This window comes from Leptodactylus fuscus, chromosome 1 (genome assembly GCF_031893055.1).
Source record: "Leptodactylus fuscus isolate aLepFus1 chromosome 1, aLepFus1.hap2, whole genome shotgun sequence".
NCBI classification, from domain to species: domain Eukaryota; kingdom Metazoa; phylum Chordata; class Amphibia; order Anura; family Leptodactylidae; genus Leptodactylus; species Leptodactylus fuscus.
In genome coordinates this window covers 6,100,387-6,117,102 of record NC_134265.1, presented here as the reverse complement: position 1 = coordinate 6,117,102, position 16,716 = coordinate 6,100,387, and the positions used below count along the sequence as shown (strand labels likewise).

The following is a 16,716-nucleotide window of genomic DNA, read 5'->3' as shown; positions in this document are numbered from 1 at the left end:
AGAAAGTCCGCAAAGGAAACTTGTGCAAATCACTGTCATGGTTTTTCCCCCAGCGCTTTTTTGTTGCGGGACGCTACATTGGGGCCTTAGCCCTAACCATAGTCAGCCTGCTATACAAATAATGTAACCTCTGTGGGTAACCTCTGTATACAGCAATGAGCATCAGTTTGGTGCTGGTGATCACTGCAGGGTTGGAGAGTGAGCAGTGCACAATGTTTATGCATACAGCTCACACCCTGCACATAAAGGGATGTGGGGGCCATTCTACTTATAATGCAGGGGGAGTGGAATATATTTATCACAGGGGTTCAGGAGGACACTACTGTATGTTATAACTTCAGCGTCCCTGCGCTATGTAACCAGAGCTACGGGACTCACACAGCTCCACAACTCTGATTACACCCAAGCAACCCCCTCCCCCACACATTCAGCAACATCCCAGGGAATCCACACACACTAGAAAAGCAGCAGCACCTACAGGGACCCCCCCCACCGACACAAATGACAACCCACCAGGGACCTGACCTCCTCCCCCCACAACACACAGACAGCAGCCCCTAGGGACCGGAACCGCTAGCACGCAGGTGGCCCCCCAGGATCTGAATCCCCCCAGCACACAAGGAGCAGCCCCCCAGGGTCTGGATCACAACAGTAGACAAGCGTCAGCCGCCCCAAGGTCCAGAACACACCTCTCCACCAGTATACGAATGGCAGCCCCCCAGCGACTGGAGCCCCCCTCCCACTAAGCATACAGCACCCCAATATATTGGTGGCAACACCCCAGGTGCCAGACCCCTCCAACAGATGCAGAACCTCCACACGCACCCAGGTAGCACTATAGGGATCCCCAAACATGCACACAGTGCCTTGCGACCACTTAAAGAACCCCCTCTGACACACAAGCAGCGTCCCAGGAACCTGAAACGCCAGAGGACCCCCCTTTATATGCCAGAAACACCTCAAGAACTCCCTCCCCCTTCCCCCCAGCAGTACCACAAGGACCCTGTCTACCTCAATGTCAACGACTCCTATCCCAACCTTAAACATCAACCCAAGCCCCCAGCCCCTCCAAGACACAGTCCTATGTAAGTGCACCCCTCCCCGTCCAGGACAGTCCTATGTAAGTACATACCTCCCCCCCAGGACACAGTCCTATGTAAGTGCACCCCTCCCCCCCAAGGACACAGTCCTATGTAAGTGCACCCCTCCCCGTCCAGGACACAGTCCTATGTAAGTACATCCCTCCCCCCCAGGACACAGTCCTATGTAAGTGCACCCCTATGTAAGTACATCCCTCCCCCCCCCAGGACACAGTCCTATGTAAGTGCACCCCTATGTAAGTGCAACCCTCCCCCTCCAGGACACAGTCCTATGTAAGTGCACCCCTCCCCATCCAGGACACAGTCTTATGTAAATACACCCCTCCCTCCAGGACACAGTCCTATGTAAGTACACCCCTCCCCCTCCAGGACACAGTCCTATGTAAGTGCACCCCTCCCCCTCCAGAACACAGTCCTATGTAAGTACATCCCTCCCCCTCCAAGACACAGTCCTATGTAAGTACATCCCTCCCCCTCCAGGACACAGTCCTACGTAAGTACATCCCTCCCCCTCCAGGACACAGTCCTATGAAAGTGCACCCTCCCCCTCCAGGACACAGTCCTATGTAAGTGCACCCCTCCCCCTCCAGGACACAGTCCTATGTAAGTGCACCCCTCCCCCTCCAGGACACAGTCCTATGTAAGTGCACCCCTCCCCCCAGGACACAGTCCTATGTAAGTGCACCCCTCCCCCCCAGGACACAGTCCTATGTAAGTGCACCCCTCCCCCCCAGGACACAGTCCTATGTAAGTGCACCCCTCCCCCCCCAGGACACAGTCCTATGTAAGTGCACCCCTCCCCCCCAGGACACAGTCCTATGTAAGAGCACCCCTCCCCCCCAGGACACAGTCCTATGTAAGTACATCCCTCCCCCTCCAAGACACAGTCCTATGTAAGTGCACCCCTCCCCCCCAGGACACAGTCCTATGTAAGTGCACCCCTCCCCCCCCCCAGGACACAGTCCTATGTAAGTACATCCCTCCCCCTCCAGAACACAGTCCTATGTAAGTGCACCCCTCCCCCCCAGGACACAGTCCTATGTAAGTGCACCCCTCCCCCCCCAGGACACAGTCCTATGTAAGTACATCCCTCCCCCTCCAGAACACAGTCCTATGTAAGTACACCCCTCCCCCTCCAGAACACAGTCCTATGTAAGTGCACCCCTCCCCCCAGGACACAGTCCTATGTAAGTGCACCCCTCCCCCCCAGGACACAGTCCTATATAAGAGCACCCCTCCCCCCCCAGGACACAGTCCTATGTAAGAGCACCCCTCCCCCCCAGGACACAGTCCTATGTAAGTACATCCCTCCCCCTCCAAGACACAGTCCTATGTAAGTGCACCCCTCCCCCCCAGGACACAGTCCTATGTAAGTGCACCCCTCCCCCAGGACACAGTCCTATGTAAGTGCACCCCTCCCCCCCCAGGACACAGTCCTATGTAAGTGCACCCCTCCCCCAGGACACAGTCCTATGTAAGTGCACCCCTCCCCCCCAGGACACAGTCCTATGTAAGTGCACCCCTCCCCCAGGACACAGTCCTATGTAAGTGCACCCCTCCCCCCCAGGACACAGTCCTATGTAAGTGCACCCCTTCCCCTCCAGGACACAGTCCTATGTAAGTACACCCCTCCCCCTCCAGGACACAGTCCTATGTAAGTACATCCCTCCCCCTCCAGGACACAGTCCTATGTAAGTACACCCCTCCCCCTCCAGAACACAGTCCTATGTAAGTACACCCCTCCAGAACACAGTCCTATGTAAGTACACCCCTCCCCTTCCAGAACACAGTCCTATGTAAGTACACCCCTCCCCCTCCAGAACACAGTCCTATGTAAGTGCACCCCTCCCCCCCAGGACACAGTCCTATGTAAGTACATCCCTCCCCCTCCAAGACACAGTCCTATGTAAGTGCACCCCTCCCCCCCAGGACACAGTCCTATGTAAGTGCACCCCTCCTATCTCTCCCCTTCAATCCTCCATTCCTCACTGCCATCTGTTCTCATCTACACAAGCTCAACGCCTGCATCATCTATATAGGAGAGACCCCGCCCACACCGGGAGATCCCGCCCTTTCCGGTGTCATCGCACCTACCAGATCATAACTGGTCATGTGATTCTGTAACTCCTCCCACACAGGTGACATCATCACAAGTCCTTTAGCTCAGTAGGATTTAATATCTTCTGCACGGATTAAGTGATAACAGCAGGACCTGATCATGTGACTCCTTGACTCCTCCCACCCCTATGACATCATCACAGGTCCTGTGAGCAGACGGCTGCTGTGCCCGAGGAGGTAAGTGCTCGCTCTCAGCCCTTCTCATACATTCAGTGGCCACTATGGGGCATAATACAGCACGTATGTCCTCCTTGTGGCCCCCCACACACTATAATGTCCTCCTTGTGGCCCCCCACACTATAATGTCCTCCCTGTGGCCCCCACACACTATAATGCCCTCCCTGTGGCCCCCACACACTATAATGCCCTCCTTGTGGCCCCCACACACTATAATGTCCTCCTTGTGGCCCCCACACACTATAATGTCCTCCTTGTGGCCCCCACACACTATAATGTCCTCCTTGTGGCCCCCACACACTATAATGTCCTCCTTGTGGCCCCCACACACTATAATGTCCTCCTTGTGGCCCCCACACACTATAATGTCCTCCTTGTGGCCCCCACACACTATAATGTCCTCCTTGTGGCCCCCACACACTATAATGTCCTCCTTGTGGCCCCCACACAGTATAATGTCCTCCTTGTGGCCCCCACACACTATAATGTCCTCCTTGTGGCCCCCACACACTATAATGTCCTCCTTGTGGCCCCCACACACTATAATGTCCTCCTTGTGGCTCCCACACACTATAATGTCCTCCTTGTGGCCCCCACACACTATAATGTCCTCCTCGTGGCCCCCACACACTATAATGTCCTCCTTGTGGCCCCCACACACTATAATGTCCTCCTTGTGGCCCCCACACACTATAATGTCCTCCTTATGGCCCCCACACAGTATAATGTCCTCCCTGTGGCCCTGTTGGAGATTACAATAGACTTGAGACTGGGCAGAAGATTCACCTTCCAGCAATGACCCTAAACCTCCAGCCCGAGCTCCAGTGAATGGTTTCGATCACAGAATATTCCGCTCTTAGAACGGCCCAGTCACAGTCCAGACCTAAATCCCATTGAGCATCTGTGGCAAGACATGAAAATTGCTGTTCACAGACGCTCCATCCAATCTGGCTGCAAAGAAGAAGAAGGGGCAGAAATCTCATCTCTAGATCTGCAAAGCTGGTAGAGACCGAGCCCAAAAGACTTGTAGCCGGAATTGTAGCCAAAGGCGGCTCTACAAAGTATTGCTATAGGGGTGTGAATACTTTTACAAGCCCCTGTATCGGTGTTAGATCTCTGGATGGAACATTCTCCGGGACACTCATTCCTCTCATGTCCCTACAGCGGGGCCCATTCTCTACGTCCTCTATACCATCATGTAAGATTCTGCTCATTTCAGTGAGTCACAAACCTACAGATTCCCGTTGGCACCTTTCTCCTAACATGAAGTATAATGTGTTACGAAAAAATAATCTCAAAATCACTTGTGTAACTTAAAGCGTCTCAAAGTTATTGCCATTTAAAGTGACACATGTCAGTTTTGAAATAAAGAGGCCTGGTCCATAAAGCACTTTTGGGCTGGGTACTTAAGGGGTTAAAGCTGGTCAAATACTCCCAATGAGATTCTGTTCAGCCTATCACACACCTTATATACCCACCAAGCCGGCCCACAACAAGTCACTCCCTTCCTGAGCTACACGCTGCCGACGTCAGAAGTAGGAGGTGGTGATAATAATGGGACTCAACTCTTCTATTTATTCCATGGGATTCCGTGTAGTGATTACATTGTCTCATCTTCTCTCCATTCAGGTTCCTACAATATAGAATCCTCTCAGTATCTTCTATAGAAGAGAATATTCCTGATTGATCCATCAAGGATGGAAAGAGACAGGAACAAGATGGCGGAAAGTCTATTAAATCTCACCCTAGAGATCATCTACCAGCTTACTGGAGAGGTGAGAGATTCTGATGATGTCATCATGACATCATTCTTATCTATAGTAATAACAGATGATATGACTGGAGAGGTGATGGACTCTGGACATGTATGTAGTGAGATTTATTAATGTGTCTCCCCATAACCAGGATTACACAGTAGTGAAGAAGACCTCTAGTGGGCGCTGTCAGGCTCCTGTGTATGATGGATATGGAGGAACCCTGAGCCCAATCCCGGGGCCTCCACCTCACCCCCTGATACAGGAGGAGATCAATGGACAGAAGATCCTAGAACTCACCAACAAGATGCTGGAGCTGCTGACTGGAGAGGTGACACTGCTGGGAATGCTGGGACATTATACAGTAACTGGAGGGGTCGGGGTGATGACTGTATCATTGTGTTGTCAGGTTCCTATAAGGTGTCAGGATGTCGCTGTCTATTTCTCCATGGAGGAGTGGGAGTATTTAGAAGGACACAAGGATCTGTACAAGGAGGTGATGATGGAGGACCAGCAGCCCCTCACATCAGCAGGTAATAGACATGACTATATACACATGGACTTCCATTATTTGTATGTACAGAATGAATTCAGTCCCTGTCTGTCACTAATGTCTCTGGATCTGACTGTGCCGCATCCTGTACTCTCACCCTGCAACAGAAAATCCCGCCTGGCCAGTAAGGAATCTGATGGAGTTTAAAACTGTGTAATCCTCACCTTAGACCCCAATCACACTATGGAATCCGGACTGGAAAATCTGGTCTGTACATCAGTCACATTTCCCAGCCTGAACTCTGTCCACACACCAGGACTCCCCAGATGTGGTTTGGATTCTACTGTGTGTATGGGGTGTAATACAGGAAGATTTATGGCATCCTACAGTATTATTCCACAGAAATGGCCATATATAAGCAGCCATGGATTGTGGTCACCTGTACAGTGACCTAGAGCAGTGGTGGCGTCTCCTGCCCCGCTTCATTACTAGTCACTATCACTGACCTCCGTCTCAGCACAGTGAATACTAATGAAGTAGGCTGCGCTGCCGTCGTTTGCTGCCTGTGCCACTGACTTCACTTCTTTACACGGTCTGAAGCGTTTCAGGCAGCGACAGGTCAGTGGGGAATATACTTATAAGGTTATGTTATTCAAAGAGTAATATCAGTTTTCTTCTTGTCAGATGACTGTACCAGGAGCTCAGAGGGACATCTGATATCTACAGATTATAAAGCAGAAGATCATGGTATCACACAAGATCCATATGAAGAACATGCCATTACCCCAGATATACCCTCAGTCCTTCAGAAGAAAGATCGATCTTCTAGTTCATCAGTGTCTGTTAAGCAAAATAAAAGATGCAAAACAGGTGTTATACATCAGAGAACTCACACAGGAGAGAAGCCATATTCATGCCCAGAATGTGGGAAGTGTTATACTCAGAAATCACATCTTGTTGAACATCAAAGAACTCACACAGGGGAGAAGCCATATTCATGCTCAGAATGTGGGAAATGTTTTACTCGGAAATCACATCTTGTTCAACATCAAAGAACTCACACAGGGGAGAAGCCATATTTATGCCGAGAATGTGGGAAATGTTTTACTCAGAAATCAATTCTTTTTGAACATCAAAAGTCTCACACAGGGGAGAAGCCATATTCATGCCCAGAATGTGGGAAATGTTTTCCTCGGAAGTCAGACCATATTAAGCATCAAAGAATTCACACAGGAGAGAAGCCATATTCATGCCCAGAATGTGGGAAATGTTTTACTCGGAAATCAGACCTTGTTAAGCATCAAAGAATTCACATAGGAGAGAAGCCATATTCATGCCCAGAATGTGGGAAATGTTTTACTCGGAAATCAGGCCTTGATATGCATCAAGGAATTCACTCAGGAGAGAAGCCATATTCATGCCCAGAATGTGCGAAATGTTTTATCTCTAAATTCCAATTTCTTATGCATCAAAGAACTCACACAGGGGAGAAGCCATATTCATGCTCAGAATGTGGGAAATGTTTTACTCGGAAATCAGACCTTGTTACGCATCAAAGAATTCACACAGGAGAGAAGCCAAATTCATGCCCAGAATGTGGGAAATGTTTTACTCGGAAATCAGGCCTTGATAGGCATCAAAGAATTCACACAGAAGAGAAGCCATATTCATGCCCAGAATGTGGGAAATGTTTTACTCGGAAATCAGGCCTTGATAGGCATCAAATAATTCACACAGAAGAGAAGCCATATTCATGCCCAGAATGTGGGAAATGTTTTTCTCAGACATCAGAGCTTGTTAGGCATCAAAGAACTCACACAGGAGAGAAGCCTTATTGATGCCCAAAATGTGGAAAATGTTTTGCTCAGAAATCAGTCCTTGTTAAGCATCAAAGAATTCACAAACGGGAGAAGCAAATTGTAAGTGGATTTTCAACCTGAAGTCTAGGTTGTAAGAAGGAACTTACATTCACAGTTTTGGTTTTTTTTGTTTTTTAGGTTAAATTATTTATTTTACATTAACCCCCTGATGCATTCTTACTTACATGTGCGCGGACGAATGTGGGTAGTTACACCATCTCCACGTACGTGATAGTGGTTGAGCGGGCTTAGAAGCAGAGCCTGTACGATCATCATGGAGCACAGCTGTATCTGACAGCCAGGCTCCTGTTGCAATATCCGGGGCTTTGATAACACCGATCCCCACTGTTTAACCCTTAAGATGCCATGGTCAATAGCGCCTGCAGCATCTTAATTGTTTGCTAATGATACTGAATTCCGCAGGCACCATTGGGCACCGGTGTTGGCTGTAACTGACACTCTGCTCCTTAACCCTCAAGATGCGGGGGAGGGTGCCGATCTGCATCTTCTGTATTTCCCCCAGCACCTGGTTGCTCCTGTCCAGAACTGAGGAAGTCATCCTGCATCTGCATATACTGACTTCCACTATATACTGCAATACACTTGTATAGTGCTGAACCAGTGATCAGTGCGTTGCTGATTCAGGTCTCCTAGTGGGGCAACGTGTATGCAGCAAAATCATCTGTGTGTGACGTGTATGTAGCGGAGCCGTCTGTGGGTGACATGTAAGTAGTCGAGCTCTTTGTGTGTAGTAGAGTTGTGTGTTTGCCGTATATGTAGCAACGCCGTCTGCGGGTGACGTGTATGTGGCAGAGCTCTGTGTGTGTAGTAGAGCTGTGTGTGTGATGTGTATGTAGCGGAGCTGTCTGTGTGTGACGTTGTTAAATATTATGATACAAGCTGGTACCCGCGACTTCGTCTGCGGTGATTGTAGCAGTGGGTATATACAGGCGCGGGTAAGGTTTTCGTAGTGTGTATAAGGTATGGGGTATGAAATGTAACTGTGTATCTTGTTTTTGCTTTAATTCAGAGAATACGTGAGACTTTTGTGTTGAAGTTAATTTGTTTTAGAGCTGCTATATATACGGTGTTGTGAGAAACTGTACATGGTGACTTTGGGACAGAGGGATTTGAAGTTAACTCTTTCCCGCCGATGGCATTTTTTGATTTTTGTTTTTCATTCTTGACTCCTGTCCTTTTAAACCCCCTAACTTTTTAATTTCTCCACTCCCAGAGCCATATGAGGTCTTAATTTTTGCGGGACAAATTTTTCTTCCTGATGCCACTATTATTTATTCTATATAATGTACTGGGAAGCAGGGAAAAAATTCAGAATGGGGTGGATTTGAAGAAAAAATGCATTTCTGCAACTTTCTTACGGGCTTTGGTTTTACGGCGTTCACTGTGCAACCAAAATGATATGTCCCCTGTATTCTGTGTTTCGTTACGATTCCGGGGATACCAAATTTATATGGTTTTATTTACATTTTGACCCCTTCAAAAAAATCCAAAACTGTGTTAAAAAAATTTTTTTTGAAAAGTCGCCATATTCTGACAGCTGTAACTTTTTTATACGTGCGTGTACGGGGATGTATAGGGCATCTTTTTTTTGCGGGACCGGGTGTACTTTGTAGTTCTACCATTTTCGGGAAATGTTATTGCTTTGATCACTTTTTATTCAAATTTTTATCAGAATCAAAACAGTGAAAAAATGGCGGTTTGGCACTTTTGACCATTTTTCCCGCTACGGCGTTTACCGAACAGGAAAAATATTTGTATAGCTTTGTAGAGTGGGCGATTTCGGACACAGGGATTCCTAACATGTATGTGTTTCACAGTTTTTAACTACTTTTATATGTGTTCTAGGGAAAGGGGGGTGATTTGAATTTTTAATCCTTTTTATGTTTTTTTTATATTTTTTTTACTTTTTTTAAACTTTTTTTTTTTGCATTTATTAGACCGCCTAGGGGTATTGACATGGGTGGGCGGTGTCGCGGATTGTCAGAGCGGTGGGGGTCGGTAAACATGGCTGCTCCGGAGCGTTAAAGAGAGCCTCCTGGAGTATCGTTAAGGTGAGGGGCAAAGTGGTAAAGTATGTATACGAGATTGTGTGGGGTTAGAGGCGAGGCTGTAGAGGGTAATAGGAATTTTGGGGCTTGCTATGGTCCAAAGTGTGTGAGATTGCAGAGATGGTGATGTGAGTTTGGGTTTTGTGGGAGTCCTGGCACAAACGTATGTGCGCTATTGTGACGAAAAGTAGCCTATTACGCAATCGGGTGTAGTGACTATGTTTGTGGAAAATTTCAGCCAAATCGGTCGAGCGGGTTTTGCGTGATTGAGGAACAAACATCCAAACACAAACTCACAAACCAACAAACTTTCACATTTATAATATTAATAGGATTACAATATTCCTGGCATATAGGGTTAATGAACATAGATGAGTGACACCCACACATATTTCTGGTAGTCGTCATGCTTGGGGAGTCTATGGCGGGTCTGCCGCTATCTCTTCTCTGTCATCCTGGACAAGATGTCGTGACCAGCCCAGAGTCCATCAACCAGATGATCGAGCATGAGCCAAGCTGGAACTCTACAAGATATCCAGATGAAGAATCCGAACTATGAGCCTCTCTGATGATGTAAGCTAATGAGACATTGACTGAGATTTCTGTTATTCCGGAAGGTTTCCCTGTTTCCATTTTTCCTTGAAGTCTATAATAAATCTACATGTTTTTTTATAATAAGGAGCTTAGTCCTCTCTCTTAAGGATTCTCAACACGTGATTTCACCAAATATTGTATATTTTGCAGACGTCTATGTAGCAGAGCTGTGTGTGTGATGTGTATGTAGCAGAGCTGTGCGTGTATGATGTGTATGTAAACAACTCAAAGCAAAACAAGGTAAGTATGACACCTTAATATATAAAAATAACAAATGAAGCGACTGTTACAATAACATATCAAAAAGCTTTATTAAGTATCAAAATTGGACATACATGTAAAACACAAGTGCATATACAGGGAAATAAGATTGGAGAAAAATAGGGTACCAAGATGGAATTAGATCCCCATGTATTGCTGCAAGACACCTACACAAGGTATATATAAAGTAATATGCAGTGGCACTAAAAAATGACAGTCACAGACGTTTCCCACAACAAGTGGGGCGGTCCCTACACATATAACTATTGTATGCCAATGCGTTAGATAATAAATGAACCCTGAAAAAACAGGGAAGTGTGTCCTGAGCCACAAGTAGCCGTACGGAGCAATTTCAATACCACAAGCAGCACAGAATACCAAAGTGTATAACACTTACCCATGTGGGTGGTGTGATGTGAGCAACCAGGGGACCGGTCCCTACTCTCCAATGGCCCGACGCGCGTTTCGGCACGCAGCCTTCGTCAGGGGGGTGTGTCGGAAAGGGATATAAAGGGCTGGTATATATATGCCGGCATATAGAATATTGCGCCAATCAGATTCAACATGTGCGAATGGCAATCGATGTAGCAGGAACTACAGTGCCGGATGTCCGTGATGGCGCGTGCAAACGATCCTCCGCCCAGAGCGTCACATGATCGCACGGTCGAAGACGAGGCTGGAGTAGTACGCATAACTGTACCAGACCTCGCTATCAATCGGCCGCGTCACGTGACCCCTGACGTCAGAAAGAGCATGCGCACTGGACATACGGCGTTCCATAAGAGTATAAGGCCCACAAAGTTGAATCCATCGGTTTATTAGTGAATAGAGGAATTGGACCAGGACGCATTTAAAGGAAAAGTATAAATAGTGTATCCAAAATGTGTACAATTATAATAATTACCCATAACAAATCAAGAGTTACAAAAACCTCTTATGCGAGATGCTAATTTAAAAACAATGTGGCCTTATAGTGAAAATAGAACATCAGAATTCTTATTAGTAATAGCGATCCATAAGAGGTCACATAAAGGATGTTAATTAAGAATTCTGCAGTGCATAACTTGATAGTGAGTATTGATATATATAGTCTAAAGTATATTAACCATAAAAGTGTAGTGAACAAGAAGAGTAATAACCTATATATCATGACAAAAGTCAAATTAAACACATAACATATCATGTATAAAAAATAATATACAAAAAAATTTTATTATGAAAAATATAGAACAATGTATATGCACCACAAACGAAAGCGGGTGTGAATACATCCAGAAAAAATAAAAACATATGGATGAAGAAAAAGAGTTTCTTTAATCCATTGTGATGAGATAAGAAGAAACGACAGCATACAGCGGCCTCGTCCATAACCCATATCACTCATGATTACCGGCATATACCATATACCTATAACTAACGAAAAATAGTATTAGAACATGTATTAAAAGAAAAACACAAAAAACCAAACCCAAAAGGAAAACCCCAATATAAAAATTATTAAAAGAAATACCAGATAGTGTTCAGGAGATGTTTATAAAAAGGAAGCAAAACCAAGGGTCTCATTGAGGCCATCAGGGACAAGGGTGCCAAGTCTCCATATCCATTTGGATTCCACTTGCGCTAATCTTTTTTTGAGATTTCCACCCCGAATGTTGTTTATTACACAGTCAATACCACGGACGCGTAGCAATGTAGAATCACTGTCATGACAGAGAAAGAAATGTCTAGCAATCGGTTTGGATCTATCTGTCACTCCGTCTACACTGGCTGTAATATCTCGTACGTGTTCACGCACTCGTACTTTCAACTCCCGAGACGTTAGGCCAATATATATTTTCTTACATGGACATGTGGCATAATATATTACACATCTCGTGTTGCAACTGATCCTTTGTCTGATCTGGTAAGTTTTATCACCTTTACTATTACAAAAATCTGTAGCTTTCTCAATGTTAGTACAGGCCACACAACGGCCACAGGGAAAACAACCACTTTTTGGAGGACCTACCCCAAAGATCCTAGGCTCTTCTGGTTCATAATGGCTCCGCACCAGCATGTCTTTTAAATTCCGTGCTCTACGAGAAACAACATTTGGAGTAGGGGAAATGTATTTAGTTATGACCGGATCGCCTTGTAAAATGGGCCAAAACTTTTTTAGTATCCGAAACATTTCATCCCATTGGGCGTGATACTGTGTGATAAAACGTACTGTTTGTGAATTTTGTTCTACTCGCTTAGAAGAATGAATTAGGTCCGATCGTGAAGATTTTTTAGCTCTACTGTAAGCCTTTTTAATGGAACGCTGGCTATAGCCCCGGTCGGTAAAACGTTGTTTGAGGTCCTGGGAAAATTTCTCAAAACCTAGATCTGTAGAACAGACCCGTCGCATCCGAAGAAACTGTCCTATCGGTATAGCTTTAATGACCTGTGGGGGGTGAGATGAAGAGGCCAATAAGAGAGAGTTTACAGCAGTTCCTTTCCTGTAAATTTCAGTTTGTAGGTTATGTGCAGTGTCTCTGAAAAGACAAACATCCAGAAATTCAATTCTGGATTCGTCACAATGGTAAGTTAAATGAATATTCAAATTATTACTATTTAATCTGGCGATAAAGTCACCAAATTCATGTTTCGTTCCCTCCCAGATGATCAGGATGTCGTCAATGTACCGCATCCAAGATTGGACACGGCACATTGACGAGTCCCGATCATCTGGGAGAAGGTCCCTCTCCCACAGCCCCAGGAACAAATTAGCATATGAGGGGGCACATGCCGCCCCCATCGCTGTTCCCTGGAGCTGCAGGTAGAAGGACCCTTTAAAGGTGAAAAAATTATGTGTAAGGATATATTCCAATAGGGTAATTAGAAACTCACATAACTCCGGTGGAAAGTTGCTTGTACCGAGAAAAAATCTGGTCGCCCTTAAACCGTCTTCATGGCGGATATTTGTGTATAAGGATTCTACATCACAAGTTGTTAATAGTGTGTTTTCGTCCAATGGTAAACCGTCAATTTGTTTCAGAAGGTCACTGGTATCACGTAAAAACGAGGGTAAGGTTTCAACTAGTTGTTTTAAATAAAAATCGATAAACCGGCATACATGCTCAAATGGACCATTTACTCCGGAGATTATCGGTCTACCGGGAGGTACAGTTGGATTCTTATGTACTTTTGGTAAAAGATAAAATGTCGGTACTGATGGCTCTTCAACTCTCAGACTATTAAAAACTTCTCTGGAGATGATGTTTCTCTCAAGGGCCGATTGGAGAATATTTTCAAGTTCCCTACAAAAGGTAGACATAGGATTGAATGTTAATTTCCTATAATATTTTGTGTCTCATAATTGCCTAAAGGCTTCAGCTTCATACATAGAAGTAGGCCACACCACTACATTTCCTCCTTTATCGGCTGCCTTTATAACTATATCATCTTTCTGACTCAATAACTTAAGGCCATCTCTTTCCTCCATAGAGAGGTTGTCTTTCTTAATATACCCCGGTATTTTTTGAAATTCTTGTGAAACCAATTTCACAAAGAGGTCTACAGTTGGGCAAATAGAAAGTGATGGAAATTTTTTTGACGATCTACGAATGCAAGCTGGTACAGCTGACACTACAGCAGATGTGGAAGATGTAGGGACTGGATTAGACTCCTCATAGAGGTCTTCCAGAATATGTAAGACCACTTGTTCTTCCGGACTCAACATAGAGTCACCAGAAACATGTTCCACAGCTGCTTCGGATCTATGGAATAACTTTTTAAACACCAGTGACCGACCAAACAGATGCAAATCTTTTGTTGCTGTAAACCTATCAAAGCTGGCACTAGGTGCAAAGTTAAGCCCCTTAGATAACACTGAAATCTCCGAAGAGGTAAGTTGATGTTGTGAAAGGTTAATCACCTGTAGTTGATCTTGTCTCTGTGTACTCCTAGTATCCGGACGTCTTTTGGATGGCCATTTTGCTTGGTTCTTTTTGCGTTTATTCCCACTATTCGTTCTAGAATACATTTCTGAATTCATTGAGCTATTAGATTCACTGAGTGAAGAAAGGGAGGATTGGGATGCAGATCTCCTGATGGCATTAGGTTTAGTATGATGCCATCTGTATACCTTATTAGTCTGAAAGTCAATACTATCTCGATTAAATTTTTTTGTTTTTATATCACAGATGGATTTCTCCCATCCCACGAATATCTCATCTAGATGTTGATTAAAAGTAGATAAGGTCTCGCTTGTGGATATAGCTTTAAGTTGACTTTGGAACTCCTCAATCTCTTTATCAAGTAATTCCAAAGAAAAGGTGTTATATTCAGTCAACAACTGCATAAAAGAAAGGGAACATGATGTACATGTAGATTCCCATTTCTTAATAAACTCATCGTTCGTTATTGGGAAAGATGGAAAAACTTGCACTCTCAACCCCCTAGGGATCAATTTTCTTTTAATATAATTTTGGAGAAAAGCTCTGTTCCACCATATTTTGGTGCGTTTATGTAGTAGACCCTTGATTTTATCCTGTATCTCCTGAACACTATTCTGGCCTGTGAAACCCTGTACTGTGCAGTTATCTTTAAACATGACGTCCAATCGAGAGAGCCACGTCCTCTCTCTTGCCTTGTAATCCATGGGGCCACTATTGTTCGACTCTGTGAAAAACACAGTACAAATATAAGAGACAAATACCGAACAACAAATAAAAAAGAGGTATAGTTGTGGTATTTTATACCCCCTAATAGGGAGACAATAAACAGGCCCTACCTGTTTAAGTGTCCTTACCATAATAGCAAACAACTCAAAGCAAAACAAGGTAAGTATGACACCTTAATATATAAAAATAACAAATGAAGCAACTGTTACAATAACATATCAAAAAGCTTTATTAAGTATCAAAATTGGACATACATGTAAAACACAAGTGCATATACAGGGAAATAAGATTGGAGAAAAATAGGGTACCAAGATGGAATTAGATCCCCATGTATTGCTGCAAGACACCTACACAAGGTATATATAAAGTAATATGCAGTGGCAGTAAAAAATGACAGTCACAGACGTTTCCCACAACAAGTGGGGCGGTCCCTACACATATAACTATTGTATGCCAATGCGTTAGATAATAAATGAACCCTGAAAAAACAGGGAAGTGTGTATGTAGCAGAGCTGTGTGTGATGTATATGTAGCAGAGCTGTGTGTGTGTGATGTGTATGTAGCAGGGCTGTGTGTGTGTGACGTGTATATAGGAGAGCTGTGTGTGTGATGTGTATGTAGCAGAGCTGTGTGTGTGACGTGTATGTAGCAGAGCTGTGTGTGATGTATATGTAGCAGAGCTGTGCGTGTATGATGTGTATGTAGCAGGGCTGTGTGTGTGTGACGTGTATATAGGAGAGCTGTGTGTGTGACGTGTATGTAGCAGAGCTGTGTGTGTGACGTGTATGTAGCAGAGCTGTGTGTGTGACGTGTATGTAGTAGAGCTGTGTGTGTGACGTGTATGTAGCAGAGCTGTGTGTGATGTGTATGTACCTTAGATCTCTCTTCCTTGCTCCTTCCATATATAATAATCTGCATTACCGCCACAATCTTTCCATCTCTGGTAACTTTCTTTTCTTGCTATCACTGACATCCTCGGACATCTCCTTCTCTCTCCTGCGGCTTTTTCATTTATTAAAATATATCACATAGACTTGTATACAATCATATATGAGCTGTAGTCGGCCATTTCTTATAAAATCTTTCCTTCTGCCTTATAAAAGAAGACTGCGGAATAAGAAATGACATAAAGCTTCTTGGAAATATTTTGCAGCCTCCTAAACTGTCTGAATAAAATTGGGAGAAGATAGAAAAGATGAATGTGATTTTCCTCCTGATGACGCGAGCACCTTACAATCTACATTGCTTGAAAAAGGGAAATCCAGCATCCAGCGGCTTCTTTAAAAATCTTTTAGTTTATTAACATGTTCTTATTAAAAATACATAGTCCAAATCATCTAGGTGATACTCCTTAGTTGTACAGAAGAACAGCTAACGCTTTTCGGAAATTGTTTCAGTAGTGTAACAGCCCCACTTCTCGTCAAACTAAAAAGTGACAGGTGCCCCGCCCCTTTTATGATGTAACCACGCCCCATTTATTATATGACCACGCCCCCTTTTATATGATTATTTTGACGTCACTACGGCCATTTTATAATTAACACCCCACACACACACACACACACCCCTTTATTATGATGCTCCACCCCTTTTTATATAAGCTCTCCTTTTGCGCTGGCATAAATGATATTTCTTTGATAGAAAG

The 16,716-nt window shown here is 44.7% G+C and overlaps 1 pseudogene; it reads left to right on the top strand.

Annotated features, from left to right (window-relative positions):
* LOC142191071 (uncharacterized) overlaps positions 1–16,716 on the top strand; it is a 136,522-nt pseudogene that overhangs the window by 19,759 nt on the left and 100,047 nt on the right.